A 24,209-nucleotide genomic window follows, 5' to 3' on the forward strand; every position below is an offset into this window, starting at 1 on the left:
ACATACTTTCAACTTGAATATTTCCACTTTTCTCTGAAGTAAAAACACACTTTCAGACCAAAAAGCACACTTGTTCATGCAATCATTTTTATTTATTGACTGTGTTTCTTCATTTTTTTGAAGTTTTAGCTCCACCAATAGCAGTGTCTCTTATATCCTTCCTCTCTTTTCTACTAACCACTGTAGTCCTTCTGCCCTCATTTCTTCTTGGCTAGTCCAAGAGCTTGCTTTGGGTTTCAAATTCTAGCTCTTCCATTTAACTGTCTGGATGACCTTAAGCAAGTTACTGAGACACAGTGATTTAAAGGAAACTGAGACATAGGGTGATCATCTGGGTGACCTTAAGCAAGTCACTAAGACAAAATGATTTAAAGGAAACAGACACAGAGTGATTTAGTTTCCTCATCTGTAAACATGAAAGGATTGGATTAGATGACAGGTCCTTTCCAACTTTAACTATGCGCTCCTTTTTTTAAAAGAGGAAGCCTAAGGGTAATAGAAGAAGCCCTAGATTTGAATTTTGGCTTTTCCTCTTGCTACTTGTATGACCTTGAGTTAATCATTTAAACACTTTGGCTTCATTTATTTTTATCTAAATTCCATGATCCTTTTAATAACTCTGAATCTTAGTGGTCCTATGAATCTGCCTTGAGTTTGTCCCAGTCACTGTTCCAACTGTTACCCAAATAGTCCTTATCTAGATTGGATCATGTTAAAATTGAGAAGAGTATAGGAAATTCAGGTCCTGAGAGTGCTATGAAAAATTGGAGAAGAAAGACATTACTTTTTTTTTTTTTTTGCAAACCAATAGGGTTAAGTGGCTTGCCCAAGGCCACACAGCTAGGTAATTATTAAGTGTCTGAATCTGGACTTGAACTCGGGTGCTCCTGACTCCAAGGGCTGGTGCTCTATCCACTGCACCACCTAGCCACTCCCAAATACTAATTTACTCTTAAGATTTACAAATAACTTTCCTCAAAGCAACCCTATGAAGTAGGTAGCATCATCTCTATTTTTAAAGATAAGGAAATTTAAATATCCGTTAATAAAGGGAACTTTCATACAGCTAGTTAGCTAAGAACTGAGTATCAATGAGGCAATTTGATCCAATTGGGAATTTTTATAACTTTTTCAACCATTTCTGTCCTACTGACTCTTTGTGACCCAATTTGAGATTTTTTTTTTTGGCAAGGATACTGGAGTGATTTGTCATTTCCTTTTCTAGCTCATTTTACAGTTGAGGAAACTGAGGCAAACAAGGTGAAGTGACTTGCCCAGGACCACATGGGTAATAGTAAGTATATAAGGCCAGATTTGAACTCAGTTCTTCCTGTCTCCAGATCAGTTGCTCTGTCCCATTGCACCACTTAGCTATAATATGCTCTGTATTTTTATACATTTAAAATCATTAGAAGAGTTTCTTAAGCTTCACCAGATTGCCAAAGGGCCCAGGACCCAAAAGAATTTCCAAACAATCCTTTCAAATTTGTGAAATACTTTAAAGTGTGAATCAGAATTTGGATCTAGATCTTTAGGGGTCCAATCCTTTCAATTATGCTATCCGCACCTCCTGTTAGAAACCTGATTTGTTTTTACATATCTTCCATTAAATAGCACCAGTGAGAGGTCCCAAAGGCTAAAGCACCTTAGTTAGAGAAGAATAGTTTTGCAAGTTGCAGGTTATTTATTTTGGATTTCTGTCCTGCCTGCTTCCCAGAAGTTGCTGCTTTGAGCTGCTTCAGTTATCTTTTTCTGTTTATTTAATGCTGGTGTTGAGGTTTGGGACTAGTGTTGTACACTGGGTCAGTGTTGCCTTTTCTCTAGGTGGTTATTTGCATTCCAAGGAGGCACAATTTGACTTCTGGCTATAGCTGAATCTCTGCAAAGTGGCCCCTTGTTGGGTCTTTGCCTGCTTGCCTTGGACTATAGAGCCTTTGCTTTGAGTAGACTTTCCTGAAGAAAGATGCTTTCCCCCACCAGGATCCCTCTTTCACCACGGGCTTTTCAAAAGTCTGAACTTTTGTCATTCAGAAAGGGAAGAGTTGTCTGGGTCTTTCTCATTGTTGGCAACCAATGGAAAAAAGTTGCTAAAGCTGTAGAGAGTTTTTGGATGGAGAAGTCTGGCATTCTAAGTCAGGGACATTCTTTTCTCCAAGGCTCTGACATCCCAGCACTTGAGAGTAACTACTGTTCCTAGCCTCTGATGTTCATGTCCTTCTGTGCATCTGTCAGTGAAGAGGCTACTGCTCTCAGATAACCCTGGACCTGTCTGCTGAACCTGGGCATTATAAATAGCTCCTTAGGCTTCAGATTATTAGAATTAAAACTAACTTCTTGGAAAGGGGGAGGGAATGGCCTGTATTATAAGAGGGCTTCTTCTAAAGAAATAAATGACTGAAGGTAGGGAGTGGACAGAGTAACCAGAATTTCTGCTTAATTGCTACTTCCTGGATTTGGGCATGGAGTGAGAAATCTCCCATGAATGTGCTTTGGGAAATGTTCTCAATTGCAAAGCAAAAAAAAACCCCAAACCCAAACCTTTTAGGGAAGAATTTTTTCAGGAACCCATTTCAAACTCAGATTTTTTTTTTATTTTAGGTTTTTTTTGTTTGTTTGTTTTTTGCAAGGCAAATGGGGTTAAGTGGCTTGCCCAAGGCCACACAGCTTGGTCATTATTAAGTGTCTGAGACCAGATTTGAACCCAGGTACTCCTGACTCCAGGGCCAGTGCTTTATCCACTACACCACCTAGCCGCCCCTTCAAACTCAGATTCTTGATGGAACAGCTAATACTCATACCCCAGTCCTCACATCCCTCAAACATTTTGTGCTTGCCTGTGTGTGTGTGTGTGTGTGTGTGTGTGTGTGTGATGCACCCACCCTCAGATCAACTCTGTTTTCACTGGGAATGAGAGTGTGGTTGTCATAGTGCAACCTAATATTGCCAGCTCAGCGAGCCTGCTCAACCCCAGAAGCTCAGGGGGCATGCCCGAGGGAGATTGCCTCACTATCCTTGCTGGAGAATTATAATCATTATCACAAGATCAGAGCTCAGAGGGGGAAGGGGCCTTGGAGGACCTCTAATCTGACATCCCTCTTCTTATGGAAGAGGAAAGGGCTGAAGTGGCTTGCCTAATGTCACACAGCTGGAAAATTGCTGTGCCAGGACTTACCCCTCCCCTTCCCTCCCCCCCACCCTGCCATCTTCTGATTCCAAGTTCAATGCTCTTTCCACTGTACAGACCCAGAACTGAGCTTCATACTTTGCCCTGTCTTTGTGATTCCCAACTATTCTGGAGTTCAAAGAAGTACATTGTTAACTTGCCATCTCAGTCCTTCCTCCCTCCTTGCAAAGTGTTGTAAACAGAAATTTATTTTTTTAAATGTGAGTAAAAATTAATTTTTCCTTTGCAAGCCTATTTTCCCCCACCTCTGCCCCCTCTGCAGTAATTGTAGACATGCTAAGTCTAATAGGATGGGAATTTTTAGTGTTCATTTATTTTAACTTATGAAATAAAATAACATTTCTATAACAGTATAATTAAAAAGATGATTGCTCATGAAATTACAAATCTATTAGATACAACTTTCTATTAGAATTTCACATCCTTACCTTCAATTCTTTACATTGAGTTTCTGTTTAGTCCTTTCTAGTGCTCAAAATGCTCTAGAATGCTAAGAAAACACATACCTTTCTCCTTAAGAAATCCCCACAATAAAGCAGAACAAGGACTTGGAGTATCTCCACAAAACAAAACAAAACAAAAAAAATTTTTTGAGACAATATCTTTGTGACTCCAACATCTTTTGAAAAGGTTCCTGGTCATCTTATTTTACAAGCCCTTTATTCTCTGTAAGTTATCCTAGAATGTCCTAGTCTGAGAAATCAATGAGATGATCCTTCTAGATTTAGTAGTTTTGTTTTTGACATGAGACCTGGTTCCTCTATCATCATAATTTGGTGCCTTCTCTGGATCTTATAGAGAATTGCCCAAGAAATTAAATGACTTGTCCATGTATCCAAGAGTAGTTCTTAAGCCTAACTCTACCTTCCTCCAAGACCAACTCTCTCCCTTGCTGCCTTTAAGGTTTAATAGTGCTTAATTGTTTCATTGATCTTATTAAAAAGCTAGGGCAACTAAGTGGTGCAGTAGATAGATCACTGTTTCTGGCATATGAGTTCAAATCTGGCCGCAGACTCTTAGTAGCTATAAGACTTTGGCAAGTCACTTAACTCCTATTGCCTAGTCCTAATTCTGTCCCTCTTCCATTATCCCTGTCTTTGCGGAATCTCATTAACTACCTCAAAAGAAAAAAAGACAAAACTAGGTTTCTCATTCTCCTATTTTGGAGACCTCAAAATAGAAAGATAAATAAAATCTACTTGCCTCCTGTTAGTAATTTTGACTATAGGAGATCCCCCGATTGATTAGACTTTAGACTTTTTCTTTTTTGTAAGAAATCGGGTAGTAGGAATTTTTATACTCCCCCCCCCCCCCGCAATAGAAAAGCACTGATTATAAATTCCAGGTGTTAAACTTTTCTCACAGTTTCTCATTTTTATTTGACTGATATAGTGGAGAAAACCCAAGACTTGCAATAAAAAGACCTGAGTTTGAAAATTTAGTAAATCCTCATTGGTATTGCCATTTTTTCTGTAATGATAGATGGCTGAAATATAAGAAGTGTGCATATACAATATATATGTTCCCACTTATGTTGTATATATAGATATATAAATTCTGTATGCTTGTATGAAACTTAATGATGGGTACAGTTTGACTCCTTGAGGAAATTAAGGATGTGAAGGAAAATGAGATTTGAGAATACAGGCTTTAGATACCTAAGGATATTAACTAAATGGTTGTTGACTGATGAACTAGACTAGGCAGTATATCTATAATTATGGGTGATAACTAGTTTAAGCAAGTTAAATTGCCTGCTCATCTTTTCCCCTGTCTTCTTTGACCTCCTGTGCAGCTGCTGCACATCTCCTAGAGAGTTCAGTTCCAGTAGGTTCCCAGCTAGTGTACTTGTTGCTGGTAATGCTACTAATCTATTTTTGATTTAAAATGCTGGGACATGGATTTTTATCACGACTTGAAATCTATATTCCAGTTGAATCCACTAATAGAAGGGTTCTTTTCCTCATTATCATGGGGGTACCCTTTTTATTGTCCCTTAGCTATATTCATTCTTTTCCATATCTTCATTCCTTATCATCTATTGCCCTTGGATGATGTGGGAGGGTCCTGCCATCATGTTACCAACTGTCTTTTGGCTAAATCCTCAGTTATGCTCAGTGCTGGCCCTTGGCGTGCTACTAAGTAATTAAAACCAGGATTCCATTTAGAACCACTTTTGGTGTGGCTTGGGAAAATTAATGCGCATTTGGCTTTAGTACCCTTCACACACTCACCAGCCAGACTCAACTCTAGCCATGAAATGCGTCTCTCCTTTTAATGTCAGGACCCCTCCAAACCAAGTATTATGCAATTAGGCATTACTAGTTGTCGTCATTGATGGGAATGTAGGGCACCCCAGCCTTCTAGGGGCAGCAGCATTCATGTTCCCCTCATTACTGGGCAGTTAACAACTCTTGCTTAGCCAGAGGATCTTCAATTAACATGATGACGCAGGGTATAAACTAGAGTCACACCTAGTGAACGTAAACATTGTGATATTTCAAGATGTGGTTTGTGACCTTAAGCATTTCCTCTCATTCCCTTTTGTTTTAAATGATGAATCAATGTATCGGGGCAGCAGCTTGAGACTCAGAACTAAGAGTTTTATTTCATTTTGAGATCACACAAAGTTCCTAATTTCAAAGGAGTAAAAATATATAATTTGGAGTTCAAAAAATGGAGTGGAGGAGGAAATTATTGAATACTTATGAAAATGACAAATAAAGGCTATTGAATATTAAATGTATCCTGCTTTGTTCTAGATACTTTAGGGATACAGAACATATATAGAAAGATAGGGAGATAGACAAGACAGATATGTATATGTGTGCTCACACACATACACATATCTCAATCCTTAACCTCAAGGAACTTAAAATTTTGTGTGGATGATGATGCACTTACCAGAAAATTGGGAGAATAATACAAGATAGTATATGTACTGTAGTAGAAGAGATTTCTATGGACACAATGGATTTTAGTTTTTAGACTTGAAAAGATCCTTAAAAGGGATCCAGCAATTGGAGGGTATCTGACTCAACATCTTCATACTGGTAAGAATGCTGAGGACCCGAAGTACTCTGTCTAATACCTAATATAATGCATGGGACATGGTTGATATTCAATTAATGCTAAATAGTATATTGATTGGTTGAAGAGAAGCTACCTTGAACTTAACTAAGACTTGGATTGGCAGAGATTAAGGTGGTGGATATTCTAGTTGAATACTTCATTAATTCAGTTACCAAGTATCATATATATGCTGTAGACCCTAACCCTGAGCTAGACAGGATAAGAGATACAAAGAAGTATATGTTTATGACTTGTTTCTTTAACTAATTTGTAACTTTCTTATTAGATAAGACATTCATAGTGCTGTGCAAATAGTTAATGGCAGGAACCCCTCAAGGGATTTATAATTTATAATTTCATTGAAAAATGTACACACTTACATAAGCGGTAAGTTAAATAATATAAAACCATATGTGATTCCATGGTGAATGAATAGTATAGACAGCTCTAGGAATTGAGAAAAGGGAAAGACATTGTGATTGGTGCCACTGAGAAACATTTTTTTAAAAAATTATTTTATTGGGGCAGCTAGGTTGGAGGAGGACTTGAGTTCAAATCCTGACTCACACACTTAATAATTACCTAGCTGTGTGACCCTGGGGAAGTCACTTAACCCCACTGCCTTGCCAAAAAATAATAATAATTTTGATGGGATTTTTTTTGTTTTTCTTTACATCAGTCATTTACTATTCACCACTCTCTCCCTCCCCCTTCAGATTGAACCTTCTTTTGGACAAAAACATCAGCTATAGAAATTATCTGACAGTTTATCCACTATTCTGGCCTAGTAGTCTAGGGAAGGCTTTAGAGAGGAAGTGAGACTGGACTTAGGCCCAGAAAGATGTGCAGGATTTAATGTGAGTAGAGATGATGGGGAAGGACATTCCAAGAAATAGAATGAGCAAAAAAGCACAAGAAGAATGTGTTCAGTGTGTTTGGCAGTTGAGACAAACTAATATATTATAGGTAGAATAGTCAATTGAGAAATGATAGACAGTAAGGTTTGACTTGAAAGGAGGAACAGATTGGGGAGGGTTTCCAGTGGTAAAGAAAGGTATTTGACAGTTTGGCATAATGGACTTGCCATTGGACTTGGAGTCAGAAGCATCCGAATCTTAGCTCTGACAGTAGTTGTATGGTCCCAGACAAATCACTTGTTCTTACAGCCTTGATTTCCTCATCAATAAAATGGGTACTATAATCATACTTAAGCTACTTAAATCAGAGAACATTAAGTCAGTGCTGTATAAAAGTGAGCTATTATTACTGATAGTGTGGCCTTTAAAAATCCATACATAATGCCTAATCTTGGGCTTTTTTTCATATTAAATATAAGCTCTCTATTTGACTTAAAACTTTTTCTAAGCTAGTCTGGGAGCTTTGCAAGCTGAACCTAAGAAACTTCTAATCCATTTTGCTGTATAGTGTTATTAGTCAGCTAACAAAATATCTGCCCCTTTGCCCAGTTTGCAAAGTAATTACAAAGGTAATTACAAAGGTTTTTTGTTTCTAACAATTAGCAGTAAACTAAATATTTTAACAACAAAAATTGGAAATCCTCCAACATTACTACAGAAATTTCTCTTTTGGATAGTCCTCCATTTGTCCCTATTCTTTCTCCCTTCTCCTTAAAAATCTCTGGATTTGGACTTCCTTTCCTTTACCTTCCTTTCCCAACTTCCTATTCCCACCCTTAGAGTTTCAATAAGAAGTCTTACAGTTCACAGGTAGACTGAACTCCCAGGGCCTAGAAGGTAAGAGCAACACAGGTTCCGGTTTTTACAGTTGTGTGTGTGTGTGTGTGTGTGTGTCAAAAACAGGTAAAATAAAAGTTCTATTTAGACTACCTCCACACACAAATTTTGGTGTTTTAAGTCAAGACTCAATGTTAAATTTTAGGAAAGAATACTTAAGAAAGCTTCCTATGGGCCATGCACAGATGACATGCCTTTTCCTGTTTCTTCATTTCTCCTTCATCCTAGCCTCCATTAAACCTTAATTAAAAGTTTAGGAAACAATAAATATTCTAAGAATCTTGATTTTTTTCCTTTTGGGAGATTCTCTAACCAACTACAAATTCAATCTCTGCCATGTCTGCCACTAGAAAACCAGTTAGTGCCTTGGTTTTTTTTAACCTCTGTATAGAAACTTGAAATCACACAGATGGTGCATGACCAGAAATTTGTAGAGTTGGATCTTTAACTCTTCTTCTGGCAAAAGCACTAAAAGTTTGCATGTCATAACTTGGCTTATTGTACCTTTGGTTATTTGCTAATGTAGGTATTAAGTGTGCTGTCCTTTCCTCTCTCCCTTATCCTAGAAAGTGTCTGATGAGTTGCTAAGTTAAACTATGATGTTGTACCATATGTGCATCTTCCCCTGCCCTTTCAACATCTTGAAAATAATAGCAGAGATAATAACTCATATTTATATAGCATTTTAAGATTTACAAAATGCTTGATTTTATATTTCCCTTTGGATCTTCCAACAACCAGAAAGCTAGATGCAATTATCCTCATCATTTTACAGTTGAGGAAACTGATGCTCAGGAGATTAGGTCATTTGCTCAAGGACATACAGCTATAATCTAAAATATATTAAGCCCTTACAGGCCAAGCATTGAAGCTCCAAAAAAAGGCAAAAGACAGTTCCTGTTCTCAAAGAATTCAAAGTCTAATGAAGGTGACTACAGTAAACCATTGGGATTAAATGATAAATATCTAGGTTAAACTGGAGATTATTAAGGGAGGGAAGATAATCAGTGTTAAAGGAGACCAGAAAGGCTTCTTGTAGAAGGAAGTGGGTTCCCCCCCCCCCGTTGTATCTTTATTTATTTTTGTTAAAAATTTTGTTTTTGTCATTTTGCTGTTTTAATCATATCTGAGTGTGACCTCTTTTTAGGCTTTTCTTGGCAAAGATACTGGAATGGTTTTGCATTGTCTTTTTCCAGCTCATTTTACAAATGAAGAAACTAAGGCAAACAGGATCAAGCGACTTCCCTAGGGCCACAAATTTAATAAGTATCCGAAGGCAAATTTGAATTCAAGGGGGAGGGGATTTTCACTGGAATTTGAAGGAAGCCAGGAGTCAGAGAAGGAAGAGAATGCCAGGCTTGAGGGAAATGGGTGTGAATTCCTGGAGTTTATCTTAGCTGCAAATTCAAATCCTCATCTTCCTAACTTTAAGTCCTGAGCTCTTTCTGCTTATAGAGAACTGGAAATATTCTTGGACATCTTGTCTAAAGTCCTCTTTTTTACATATGAGGAAACTGAGTCTCGGGCATAAAATGACTTGCCGAAGTTTAGACTACTTAGTCAAACTGAGATTTTAACATGGTTTAGTGGTTTTCAAATAACCACAAGGAAACTTGAAACACCACAAGTTTGTTGTTGCTTTTTTAAAATGAACTTTATATTCATTTAATAATAATTTTAGAGAATTTTTATCAGAAGGATTATGCCAAAATCTTGTTTAAACTGAAGGGTTCTATCAATGGAAAAGTTTGAGATCCACAGCTCAAATCCAGATTCATTTTCCATTAAGCTTGAAACAAAGAAGACTGGACCCTCTTCAAGATTAGAGCAATGAAACAAAACCAGACTCATTGATGAAAATAATTCATAGTAGTTTGGACTTTCCTCAAATATCATCCAGCTTGTACTTCACAAGCAGCAAACCAAATCCATTGTTTTCCTTATTGATATTTGGCTTCAGGGACAGCAAATTTAATCCCCAGTATCCATAACAATTACCTAGAATCTATTTGAAGGGTTCTGTCTACAAGTTAATTCATCATTCCTTCATTCCCATGTTTTCCCCAGCATGTCACAGGGACTAGGAAAAGGGTTTAAATTATCTGGAGGGGAAGAAAGAGAAAGAGAGCCAGAGACACATCATGTCAACTTAGCAGAACTCTTTAACTAGACCTTCCTTCATCTAATATTATTTAGTCACCGAAGAAGAGTCACTGATTTTATTGGATTTGGAGTTGTGAGCCTTTTCATCCTGCTGGTTTTAGTATTTGGTTCTGTTTTTTTCCTGTGTTGTGTTCAACTGCGGGGTCCAATTTTTTTCCCCTCCCTTTGCCACAAAGATAAAAATAATCCTTTTGAAAAAATTCATGTTTTTCTCAGTGGAATTAAGTTGTGGGAGGACAGCAGTACAAACATTTATGGTCTCATGTTCTACCACTTGAATAGGTTGGGGTTTTTATGTTTTTGTTTAGGGGTTGTTTTTTTATAATTTGGGGGGAGGGGGGTCAGGGAAGTGTTTCCCGTTCTTAGAACATCATGTGTAGTCACATGACTCAGTGATAATTAGACAGAAACTTGCTGTCCCTGCAGATGCCAAGATTATAGGATGACATACTCTCGCCAGATGACAGCGTAAACGAATATTTTTAGAACTGGCTGCATCATTTGGCCTCTCCATTTCTTTTTTCTTTGTATTCAACACCATCTTGATTTTTGAAATCTGTTTCTTTTTGAAGGGTACAACTTTGCAAGCTTTACAAAATTCTTGGGGTATTTCTTTCCCCTTCCCCCATATGTATGAAATGTAGGAGTAGTTAAGAACTCTATAGTAGCATTTGTTCTGATGACTATATTGCCTGAAAACAGTAGTCTAGGAGCTTTCTTGTCTCTAAATTTGCTTTTTTGCCCCCCAAAGAAATACATTTAATCTGTTATATATTTGAAACATACATACATACATGCACAACCTCACTCTCACCTAATATATTTTCCCTTTGAAGACATTTAACTGTACATTCCCAGCCTAACAAAATGCTTTATTGTTTCATTATTTCATAGTTTCCCTTGATCTACTCCATCACTGCACACTTATCAAGCACCTAGTGTGTACTATGTGCCCTGCTAAGAACTAGGGATTTTAAAACAAGGCATATTCCAACTTGAATCAGGTCAACATACAACAACTTTGAGCATTTTACAAAGGATTGAGTAGGGATCAGGCAAGATAAAATACAGCTTCCTTCATTTCTTTGTTTTTTTTAAATCCCCTTTATAGTGAGCTATATATAAAGGGATTGTTTTTATTACTCAATTGATTATACTTTTCTGGCATATAATATCTTAATATCAGAAACTTAGAGCTAGAGGTTACTTAGAGGCCTTGTCACCCAACCTCTTTATTTTATGGATGAGGAAACTGAGGGAAAGAGGTTAAATGATTTGTCAAGGCTCACATGGCTAATAAATGGCTGCAATGGGATTTGAACTGAGATCTTGTGCAAATCTTGCACTCTGAAGTCTAAACACTCTGTCCATTAGACTTCACTGCCTCCCACTGACATCACAGCCTCATCGATGAAGAACAGGAAGGAACCTTGTAACTTATATAGCTCAAGCCCATCATTTCATAAAGAAGGATGTTGAGGTCTTAAAGTGATCACATGATACTAAGTCATGTTTTCATAGTATTTTTGGAGTCTGCTTTCCTTTTTTCACAGAGAAATTACCTCAGTCTCTAACCCCCCCCATGAATTTTTATCTTTTTTCCTGTGGACTTGGGGTATCATTTATTATAGAAAATTCAAAACTCCTCCAAAGCAGATGGGCAAAATTGTTTAGGAACTTATAGAGAATTTCCTGAGACTCTAATGCTGAGGTTGCTCAGAATCACACCATTTGTATGTGACACTGGCAGGACATAAACTCAGAACTTGCAATTCTAAAACCAAACTGATCTCTCCACTGTGCCATATTACCTAACTTTTCTTCTGCATGGGCAACCCAGTAAGTATAAAAAGAAACTCTAGAGCTCCCTTTGTTAAATTTGCAAGGATTATTTCTAAACATATGCCTGCCCCTTTCCTAGTCTTAATAGGGGAGAGAGAAAATAAAAGTGGCATTCTCCTGAGCAGGTGTCCCTGTGAGCTCCATTACCTATGAAACATGCAGTAAGTTCTCTGATGTATTATCATAGGTGGTAATGGGCCAGGAAAGAAAACACGGAAAATACTGATGTATATTCTCTGTGAGATGATGATTAACTCTGCATTTCATGATGAAGTCCCCTGAAGACTCCTTATTCTGATGAGGGAATTGTTTCCAGGTTGCCTGGCCTGGGGAACCAAGACCTGACTATTTCAGGGCTGACAGGACCGTCCCTCAGAACACCTTTGCCAGATTGTTTTGGTTACCCTCCCAACTGCACCCCATCCAGCCAGGCCCCTTCAGGGGCAAACATCACTCTGCCTCTCTACTTGGGGAGCCAACTGTGTCACCTTTCCATTCGGAATTGCTTTCCAGGGCCACCTAATTAGCACCAAGGGGAACTACAAAGGCAAAAGCACCTGAATTAAGTAATAGGCTACCATTTCTCTCTTGGCACTTTGCAGTAAGTTAAGACCAAGACCTGAGGGACTTCATTCCCTGCTGACTCATTGCATAGTGATGTTAGTGGTTTATGAAATGTTATTTTGAAAGGAAAAACTACCCACTAACCCAGTAGAGGCAAAGCAAAGGACATTGGTTGGGGTATTTCAAAAATCAGGCTGATGCAGGTACATGAGCATCAACAACAGGGAAGAAAACATTGTTTTTGAGTCTTTTCACCCGCTAAAGCTTGAAACCCCTAAATCACCAAGATTAAGAAAATGAGCAATGAAGGGGGGGGTATCAATGATTTCCTTGACCTGTTTCCCTACTTTCTCAAAAGGAAGAGGGAAAGAAAGAAAACAAACCCACTTAAAGGTTTTCCATTAGGTTCCAAGGGCTCCCATAGCCAATGGGTGTGTTCTATTCTAGAGATGAAGCATGACTAGGCTAGCTTCCTGAATATTTGTATACAAAGAGTGACTACAGCAAGAATGCCATTTCAGAGGGACAGATTGAGACTTAAAGTCACAAGTAAATTTGTGAAAATTCCAAATGCATTTACAATAATGTCACCCCTTATGGGAAGCTGCAGATGTATGTGACATATTTGTTTGTGAATTTATTGATGGATCTTTCATCACCTGCTCTCTCGAGCTAGTAAAAAGATGGGCAGCTAGTGTATCTTGCTGATTGCTTCATTTCCATCACTGCTGTCTGTTTTATGAAACTTTATACTACCAAGAATATGTTGTATCTATTTAAATTGATATTTTTTCTCTTCCTCCCCCCATATAAAACAACTTGTGGCCAGAGGCTGTCATTTTAACAATTTTTTTCATTGTAACAATTTTTTTTAGAAAAATTATCCTGATATCTTTTGTTGTGCATTGCCAAATATTTTTCTTTCCCTGCTTTTTTCTACCATGCCAGAGAGCCATCCCTTAAAACAGAAAATTGGAATGGGGGAAAAACAATTCAGCAAAACTAACCAGTATATTAACCCAAACTGTTGTCCCCTGCAGAGTCCTACATCCATAATCCTTCCTTCCGTCTTGAATCTTCTTGACCACAATGAAAGAAGGATAGATATATCCACATAACTTTTCTTAGGGGCCAAGCTTAGTTATTTAAGAGTTTCTTAGGTTTCTATTCTTTCCATTCACTCTGTTGTAGTCAAAGTGTAACATTATTTTCTTGATTCTATTTTATTTGTCATCCATTCATGTAAGTCTTAAATGCTTCTCTGAACTCTTCAATATCCATTTCTTATCGTGCAGTAATATTCCATTAGATCATTGTTTAGTCATTCCTCCAATCATGATCGTCTACTTTATTTCCAGTTCTTTGCTACTGTGAGAAGCTCTTGGGGTGGCAACTTTTGCTTTGTCCTTTACAAACATGGGTTTTCTTGTCTCATAAGTTCATATTTAATGACCACTTTAAATCTAAATCTGATTATGCTTTGTGTCTCTTCAGATACATTCTCAAATATCTTTCTGTCTTTTCCCTGAGAAGAGTATGGGAAGCAGAAATGTTCATTTCTGATCAGGTTTTATTGGGTATTTGTTTTGCTGTGTGTGTGTGTGTGTGTGTGTGTGTGTACATGGGTGTACACGGGTGTACACACAAAGTTTTCTTCTGATTTTTAATGATTTAAGAATCAAATTTGTGGGATCTGCTTAGATGTTAATTAATCTCCCATAGTGTAGAGAGTTTAAATTCCCCCACCAATGTGAACTAAATAAGCACTTGACAAAGGTGACAGTTTCAAACCCACCTCTTAATGAAGAGTTAATGAAAAAATTCAGCTGCCCTGTGGAAAGCATGGCTCCAAATGTTAAAATCTTTAAGGAGGAGGAGTCTAAGAGTTCTAAGACAGAATAGGACAGTAGCAGAGCACTGGTTCTGGAATCTAGGCCCTTGATTCAAATGAATTCCAATATACGATAAGAAAAAAAGGTATCTTGGATTTACAGTGAATCCTGAGTCACACAGGTGAGTATTAAGTGTCTGAGAATGGATTTGAATTTAGGTTCCCCTGATACCAGGGCCAGTGCCCTATTTACTATGCCACCTAACTGCCCCAATATGTGGAACTTATAATTAAAAGGAGTAATGGGTTGTTTAATTTTTGGAAAGGAAAACTAGAATTCATCCTTCCTTCCCCATACCCTAACAATTTCCAAGTTTTAGCCATAGACTCAGTTTTCAGATGTTTGCCTTTCTTTGTTTTCTGCATGCTTATTTTACTTAGGTTCCTCCTAAAAGTTTGACATTGAAATTTTTTTGGGGGGTGGAATGTTAGACTCCTATGGAATCTTGATTCTTGTGATACTAGTCAAGTAACCAGGCTTTTTTCAGAACTAGAAATTCAGAAGTTCTCTAGTGGGAATGAAAAATTCAAAATGTTAAATCTTTGTGCTTTACCTTCCTGGAACTCGCTTTCCTCATCTGCATGACTTTCATTTCTTTTTTTCCATTTTTCTTCTTCCTCTCCTTTTGGGTTTTTAAATTCTTTTTTAAGTTCTTTGATGAGCTTTTGTATTTGAGTCCAATTTATAGATTGTTTTGATACTTCTCCTGTGAGTAATTTTTCACTGCTTCCTTCTTCAGACATGTCATTGCTATCATCTCTATCTGTAAAGTAGTTTTCTATAGTGAGCACTCTTTTAGCATTTTTGTTCTTTTTTTTTTTTTTTTCTGGGGCTGGGTTCTGATACCTAGCTTGTTGTTGGCCAAGATGTTGCCTATGCAGTCCAGGCCTTGCCTTTGCAGAGGTTTGTTTCCTCCTTTATGTCCAGATTCTGACTTAACAGAGGATTGTTCCTAACCCAGTCCTGTCCTTTACTGTGGTTCTCTCAGGGTTCAGACTGTGTTTGGGGTTGGGATTCTCCTTGCTGGCTTGCTATCTAGCTTCTGGGACCTCTGTTATTATCAGGCTCTTGGTACCTGGATTGCACTGTGGCTAAAAGTCTCCTGCTGGCTTTCTCCACTCTCCCACCTCCTGGTCTTTACTTCCCCTTTCCCACCCCCACCCCCCAGAGAGACAGACTTTTCACTGAAGATCCTCCACTATGTCTACAGTTGAAAACTTCTTTGAATCTTCTCTTTTTCTTGGTAGGATCTGTAGTGTGAATGTCAGAGTAAAGGCTTCATTTATCTTTGTTAAGGAAAGATTCCAGGATTAGGTTAACTTCACGCCACCATCTTGGCTCCACCCCAGAAGTCTCCTCCACTTTCCTAATCTTGGAAAATTTGTCTTTTCATTGAGAATGTAAAGACAAAAAAAAATGGTGGAGTATATAGTGCTCACCCTACAGACTCTTTGCAAAGTTAACACAAAACAATTTCAGTAATTGAGGGCAGTGAGTTATATGTACATTAGAAAATCCCACAATATGGGGTAAATATCCTAATCATCTTGCTTTCCCTTTTTCTCCTTTAGACCCTCAAACTGACACAAGATCTAAAGAGGAGGAAATAAAAAACCCTTTGCCAAATCTGCTCTCAGCAAGTGGACAGTGACACCGTTTACAGCTTAATGACCTTTGTGAATCAATCCTGCATCATTTTCCTAATCAAGCAGAGACTGTTAATGGCCCCCTCAGTCCCCCCAGCAAAGCTCCTATTGAACTCCTTCATATGCAAGATCTTCCCTGTACAGGATGATGGAGCACCTTCCATGGACACAGCACCAACGCCTCTGCGCCATCTTGTCAAGACACACTGTGTATCTTCTAACAGTAGTTCCCTGCCAATGATCATGTGGTGTTATTATATAGCAATGGTTTATGGGCTGTTTTAAGTTTTGGTTTTGTGTTTGTTTTCTTGCTTTTCTTACTCCGATGCCCATGCAGTGGGTTGTAGTTTTTGTTTTGTTTTGTTTTTTATTTTTTTCTGTTAACTAGTTTCACCCACCCTTTCTTTTCTTGGCAAATTGAAAACTTTGGAAGGAACTAAACACTTGTCAGTTATGTTCCTGCTTTAGGAGTCCCAGACATTGGATCCCTCTGACTCTATAGACTGACAAGTCACATAATCTAAGGAACATATACTTTCATGTTTTGTCTGATAGAAAACTACTCTCTTCTTAGAAACCTAACAATGGCACAATCATTTTCCAAAAACTGGACATAGCACAGGAGAAATGAAGAACAATGTATCCTATACAGTGTTTTGTTTTGAATGAGAAGATTCTTTTGGAGGGTCCACCAAAGAGACCCAGAAGCTGATTTGCTGTTGTCTATATCAGGATGGTCTGTGGTTTTTATGGACTGATCCCCATTCAGTGTAGTGGATCATCTATTAATTTGTTGGAAACTCAGCTATTTTCAGAAGAGAAATAAGCTAAGATGCCCATTCATTGCCAAATGCCACTTAGAAATTTTTTTTTGGATGAAAGTGCTGTGTGTGTGTATGGGGGGGAGTTGTTCTGTTTTGCATTGAAAGTGAGATAAGCTTCTTGAAAGTATATATCGGAGCTAAAGTGGATAATCTACTCAAAAAGTAAGAACCAGAGTGGTAGGGGGAATTTGGATCTTTCATAATTTTTGAATACCTTTCCTTGATTACTTTCCTCTTCAATGTGTAAGCACATCTTCCAGAACTATACAAGGGAGAGTGACAATACCCCACAAACTGATTTTTTTTTATAAGCTTGGATTATATTTGAACAAATGAAATGGTGGAAATGAAAGGCCATTTTATACTTTTTTTTTCAGGCTTTTCCAGATTTCATTTTTTTAAAAGTTAATGGTGCTGTCTAGGTGCTTTCTGTTTAACCTGGAAAGTGTGATTCTTTTTGTTAGTTTCTTTGGTAGGAATGTGAGTTGGGTGTTCCATTGGTACAGGAAGAACCTGGTAAGAAGAAGCTCCAGTTAGTCCAGCATTGGATCACTTGTCCACCATGCTCTATGAGGACTTTTTTTCCCACTTTGGATAAAAATCATTATGCATATAAATGTATAAATATATTTTATTATGTAGAATACAGAAATGAATAATTATGCATGGGTGGTAAGGATACAAACCCATATTTCAGCCCAAGATTTCATTGCAGAAGTTCTCACTGATATTGGTCCCATTCAGTATATAGCTATTTCCTTCCATGACACAGGAAACACACATGTGCACCTGCCACCATCTTTTTTGTTCCTTTACATTTTCTTGGGGACCGATATTAGTAGAAATTATACCTGGTTATGTTGGGCATTCCATTTGGTCTCTTAATGCCCCCTTCCCGTCGTAATTCTGCCATGCTTTTATTGTCCATTTTGAGTGATGACCCTGTTTGTTTCATCACATTTCACAGAATTTGTAAATGCTAAGTGAGGCTGTGGTTATGGTCAATCAATCTGGACATACCAATTTTTCAAACAACTTAAGATCTATCTTATCCTTTTCATTGCAAAATGAAGTGGTAAGAGTATTCAGATTGGTCAGTTTCTCAGGGTCAGGGAGCTTCTTGTGTACCTTTATCATAACAAGAGCTTGAACATTATACAAATAAGGCATCTGCCAAAGGTTCCTTGCTAGTCTTCTCTGAAAAGCAAAAGGACTGTCTGGTTAGATATCAGTAAAAGAGAAATATCCCTCTCCATCTTCATTCCTCTGTCCTGAAAGGAGAAGCTAGCCAAGTGGACCAAGAGATGGGGAAATGGACTGTTTTGAGTTATTTTGTCAGATGACCTAAATGGAACCAACTGGTAGTTGGGAGCTATTAGGCTATGTGAGAGCCTAGTTTACTCTAGATAGAGAGCCTAGAGATTGCAATTCAGCTCCTGAGTTACAAGGAAGTTGCTTTTTCTTTGTTGCTCTAGCCCCCAAGAGCTATTTGGGGGTGGTAGAAAAGGAAGTCAGTAAAATACTTAAATGTGTTTTAGCTAGGGAAAAAAATTGGTATTAAGTTCCCTTCAGTTATATGATATCTTTTTTTTTCCTCTACTTTTCTCACATTAGATAGGTTTTAATCAGAGGCTATCTTGAGAAATGTCTTGAATCCAGATTAGAATGTAATCTAAGACAGCGGAGTACAAGAAAGCACGGGATCGGGGAGCTACTGAACTGAACAGGAAGTCTTTTCTCCCCCTTTTTGAGTGACTCCGTGAAACCACAGCTTTAGCAGGGGTATTCTAAAGGACTGAACCCCTGAGCAAGACAGGAGGGCTGCAAGAGGGATGGAGAAGGTTTGATCCCTCTACTTCTGGATCTTTAGCCTCCCACTGTCTTGAGGCCTCCCAATTCTGTACCATGTCCATGGCAGAGAGGAGCCTCAGCCTGAGCTCAGAGACCAAAGAGAGAAGAAGCAAAGTCCTTGCATTACTTTGTTAACCTGGGTAGAGGTACCACTTTGCAGCTTTCATCTCTCTTGACAGACTAGACTTATAGGAAAAGCCAGTCTGTTGTCTGTTCAGCCACGTATATGGAAATACCATTATTGACTTCTTTATCAATAGAACAAAGTTGGAAAGCAAAGTAGCGAACCCTACTGTTTTTGGTTATTTTCAGATATCGTATGCAAAATAGAAAATTCACTTCCCATAGGTTGATCTGATCACTAGCATCAGCCAACCAAACTTTAGCTCTTCCTAATTCTCTCTTCTCTATCTCTACGTTTAAGGATAGTATGGGGAGGGCTGCCATTATTATTTTTTTAATAGGGAAACCAGAAGAGTAGCTAATATTTCTAATTAGATGCACTCTGAGACCCCAGACCCAAACACCTTTTACCAAAGTTAGGAAACAGCTTTATTACAAGTTTTCCCTATATGTACTCAAGGGCAGAATATGAGCTGCCCTTTTCAGATTCAGGTCCATCCTTAGCTGTGAATGAATCTGAAGTTGTTTTTCTTTTTTTTCCCCTCATCTACCATAATGTTTTCTTGCTGAAAAACAGTTGCTTGGTGGATGTGTGTTATTAATTTTTTTTTACTTAAAAAAATCTCTCCTGTTAATCAGAGGAGAACATTTGATACAGTACAAAGCGGGCTTTGTGGTATTTTTGTGTGTGTGTGTGCGTGTGTGTGTGTGTGTGTTGATTTTAATAAACACGTCTACTGCCTCCCTTCCCTGAGGTTGAAGCTCATGGTGGCTCTCACTACTACCAGCAGCTGTTTCCCATTCATAGGGGTAAGATTTCAAGTTAGTTAACAATTTGTGTTCATTGGACTATAAGAGGACTAGTTTATCTTCTGCTTGATGGATCTTTCTTTTTTTTTTAAATGGTCATCATTTAGGTTTCTTGAGGATGCATCCAAGACCAAAGTAGTACCACAGCCACTTAATTATTCCCCACAGGAATGTAGGGACTCCATGGGGATGGGCAAGGAAAAGGAAAAAAGCAGTAGAGAAGTTCAAGCCTTCAGACTTTCCACAAACAAAATCAAAATTTCCACCTTTCCTTTAAAAAAAGTTTCTTCTAATATTTTCACTCTTGTTAAGGAAAACTAAACTTTCCAGTACTAAAATTCACTGATTCTATTTTCTCTTGAAATATTTTGAGAATATATGATTAAGTGTGATTTTTTTTTTTAAATTAAGAAAACCAATTGGTTTCTGGGGAGATAATCATTGGCAAAGAGGTACGAAGTTCAGCATCTCTGGGGAAAGGGGGGAAAAAAGGAAAAAGATTAGTTTTCCTGAAATCATGTCCATCAAATAAGATCTTATAGCAGATGCACAAGTTATTAAAGAGTTTTAGTGTTAATATTTAATACATAAGCGCTAAACATCTAAAGTGGTAACATTTATGCAATTTGAACGATTGTGTATTTTTCTTATTTAATTTTATTTGTGATTTTTTCTTTTGTGAACGATTGGTTATGAGGCTTCTGCCTAACTCCAGAAATATTTGTACCATTGCTTTAAAAAGCTATATGTTAAGGACATTTATTTCTCTAAAATTATGTTATTGCTTGGCAATCAGTCTCCTCTCATATAATTGTCTTAGTACATCATGTGCATTGGAAATGTAAACAGATGTGGAGGACCAGATAAATTAGTTAATATTTGAAAAAAATGTATTGTGCATTTTGGCTTCACATGTTAAACTTTTTTTTCAGGAAAAAAAAAAGTTGCATGAATGGAAAAAAGTATCTGTATACAGTATCTGTAAAATTGTCTTCTCTGTTTTAGGTTCTTGCTAACAACTTGTACAAACTAGAATGATGTTAAACCCCCGTCTTTGGTGCATGGCCACAGTCAAAACACCTAAGAGCTAAGAGGCTCCTACTTTTCTTGGTGGTGTCTCATCCTTTCTTTTAGAGTGAACACTATCCATTTGCATTCTTGCTGAGGATCTTGTCAAACCCTGTGTAGCCATGGAGTGACTAACCTGTATACCTTTCTTCAGAAGGATCAAACTATTTTTGATTTGAGAATCTTTCCAAACAAAATAGAGATGCTGTGCTTATTTTCCTCATTGTTTATCTGTAGATATCACCTTGTGTATTCCATTTTCAATTGTAATCTAGTTTGTAAAAGAGATGGTGACCGCATGTAAATAAAGCATAATGACTCTCTACCCTGCTCCATGAAAGTGTGGTGTTCTCTGACTCTCTTCCCCTCCACTCCATTTCCTTTTCAATAATGGAATCCCCCAGATTCACCCTGCTAGATGACAGTAGGGAGGTAGAAAGCTGCGCCTATCCATAAAGTTGCATTCAATTGAGAATACCCAGCTCAAGACTTTTGAGAAGAGGGAAGAGAATGTTCCTTTCTCTTAGAATGCCAAAGATTTGACCCTTAAAAACATCCAGACAACTTAGCAAAATCTAAATATTAGGAAGGCTTTATGTTGCTTATGACTCCTAAATGAAGGTTCTATTATACCAGCATTGAAGTTGAATGTTCCATTATACTAGTTGAAGTTGAAGAAATCTTTAGAATCTTTTTGCCTTGTCATGGTTCACATAGAGACCTTCCTCAGGGACTATATATACATATACATATACATATACATATACATATACATATACATAATCACCTAGTCCAGCTCTTCTATTTTACAGATGAGAAAAACTAAGAATAAATGACCTGTTCAGTGTCACAATAAGAAGTAAAACTAGGATTTGAATCCAGAGAATAACTATGATTTCTATCACACTTGAAGAAAAAGAAAGACTTTGTAAATATCTCATTTGATCCTCAAAACACTGAGGTTTATTTCACCTATTTTGCAGATGAGGAAATTGAGGCACAGAGCAGATCAGAGGTTTGCCAAGGATTACACAACTAAGAAGTGGCCAAGGCAGGATTTGAACCCAAACCTTCCCTCTTACCGAGTCCAACACTATCCACAATACCATCTAGCTAGCCTAGATCATTGGACTCCAAATTCAGTGTTCTTTCTACTATACTATGTTGTATTCTGATATCTTATGTCTGAATACTAGCACCCATTTATTCAACTTCCTTGTGTCTTCAGGTAATTTGGATCCTATTTCAAGAGTCAAGTTTGATAGTGGATATTTTGGTTCAAAAGTTTTGCTAGTAGAAAGTAAGCTTCTTGAAGGCAGGTAATGGTTTTTGTATCTCTAATCCATTTTATGTCCATGAGACTATGAATTCTAATCTGTTCTACAGTCAAGATGCCGGATTTTAGGATCCTAGGTTTAAAACTGGAAAGGTCCTCAGAAGCAGAAGCAAGGAAATGCAGTTCATCCTTTTGTCAACATGGGCAGCTTGTGGCTCAGTGCTTAGAGCCCTAGGTTCAGAGTCTGGAAGACCTGAATTCAAACTCAGTGACCCTGGACAGGTCACTTAATCTCTCATTGCCTCACAAAAATAGATCTACTGGAGAAGAAAATGGCAAAGCACTCTGGTATTTCTGTTAAGAAAATGCCAAAAGAGGTCATGAAGGGTTGGACACAATCCACAACCTTACAAATGTACACCTTGTATCCCAGTTGTCACTACTGAAGAGGGCCATAAACCCACCATCACCAGAGCTATGAGAATAAAGGAAGACAAAGATTGTTGTCTGTCCCCACTGATCATTATAGGGATGACAATAGTCAGTATCCCTATCTCAAGTCTTAAGAAAGAATATGGATTGTGTGGATATAGGACCATGTTTGGAAGATGGGAGAAAAGAAAGAGGAGGTCCTAAAATAATGCTTGACCTGGTCTGCTTTCATCCTCATTAAAGGGAAAAACTGATACTTAGACAAGTGATACCTAGCACATGATAGACATTCACAATAGATGTTTGATGATGGTGGTGGGATACATATATATGCCCTACAGCTGACAATGAAAAGTTAAATAAGACAAAAGACAGCTTAGAATCCTTGAGACTGTTCACCTTAGTCTCCATTTCTTGAGTTCCTCAATCATTGAGTTTTTCAAGTGAAGACTGGACTACCAATTGTCTTGGATTCTATCAAATGATTTATCCTTCAGATAGGAGGGATTGGATCAGAGTTCTAGAGCAGGAAGAAACCTTAGATATATTGGGTGGAATTTCTGTTTTACAAATGAGGAAATAGAAGTCAAGGAAAGTTGTTACTTATTATAGTGTTATTTCCAGCTTTTAAACATTCTATGACTCATTACCAGACTTCCATCTAAATTCTTTAATCTGTGATCCTTGGATCTACTATCTACTGTCCATGGATAGATTTCAGAGGGTCATTGAACTTGGATGGGAATAAACTTTTTATTTTTGTTCTGTTTTATTTTTTTTATTATTTATTTAAGGCAATGGAGTTAAGACTGACTTGCCCAAGGTCACAGAGCTAAGCACTGTTTGTGGCCAGATTTGAACTCGGGTCCTAACTCCAGGGTCGGTGCTCTATCCATTCCACCTATTTCTAGCTGCCCCTATTTCTTTATTTTTGATAACTTTGGGATGAATTTAGCATTTCCTTCAGTTGTGAATATAAGTTGACACAAACCTACTTAAAGAAATATTTCATCTCTTCATACCACCCACCCTCATATCTTATTACAGCACCCACTCCTGTGATATCCACACAGTAAGAAGCACCTCTCCTTTTTTTTTTTTCATGTAGGTAAGTAGAGGAGATGATGAAGGTTGTGAGCCTGGAGTCAGAAAGACTCCAAATCCAGCCTCAGACACTTCCTAGCTGGGTGACCCTAGGCAAGTCATTTAACTTCTGTTTGCCTCAGTTTTCTTAACTGTGAAATCAGATAATAACATCATCTTCTTTGCATGATTATTGCAAGAATCAAATGGAAATTTTTTTAAAGCTTTTAATTAACAGTTCCCAACTCATAAAATGTGCTATATAAATCCTTATTCCTCTTACCTATCCTCCCACCCCCAAATGAAACAGACTACTAATTCCTCTTCCCTGCTTGCACAACTGTAGCTGCCTGAAAAACAAAGTAAAATTTCCCTTTTTATTCCCAAGAATGATCTCTGTCATTTGTAAAACAGCTCACCTGTAAAGAAGTAGGTGGAATTTATATTCTGTCCACAAGCTCTACTAAAAATACAGCAGTTTCTTTGATGTAGAGGATGTCATATCACAATTAAGTAAAATATATGGGAGTCAGAGTGGTAAGATAGAAATAGATCTGAGACCCTTATCTAGACTCTGGTATTGGTTTAGATCTGTGATTTTGGGCAAGTCACTTAACCTCCAGTT

General features: G+C 37.8%; 1 protein-coding gene across 1 annotated transcript in view; it reads left to right on the forward strand.

Moving 5' to 3' along the window:
- Positions 1–21,118, forward strand: part of FOXO3 (forkhead box O3) — a 145,972-nt gene extending 124,854 nt beyond the window's left edge. The window contains exon 3 of the mRNA XM_074187297.1: positions 16,043–21,118. The gene's annotated coding sequence lies outside the window, so the exon portion shown is untranslated. The remainder of the gene's footprint in view (positions 1–16,042) is intronic.
- Positions 21,119–24,209: the final 3,091 nt, after the last annotated feature.

Source organism: Macrotis lagotis, chromosome 5, assembly GCF_037893015.1.
Source record: "Macrotis lagotis isolate mMagLag1 chromosome 5, bilby.v1.9.chrom.fasta, whole genome shotgun sequence".
NCBI lineage: Eukaryota > Metazoa > Chordata > Mammalia > Peramelemorphia > Peramelidae > Macrotis > Macrotis lagotis.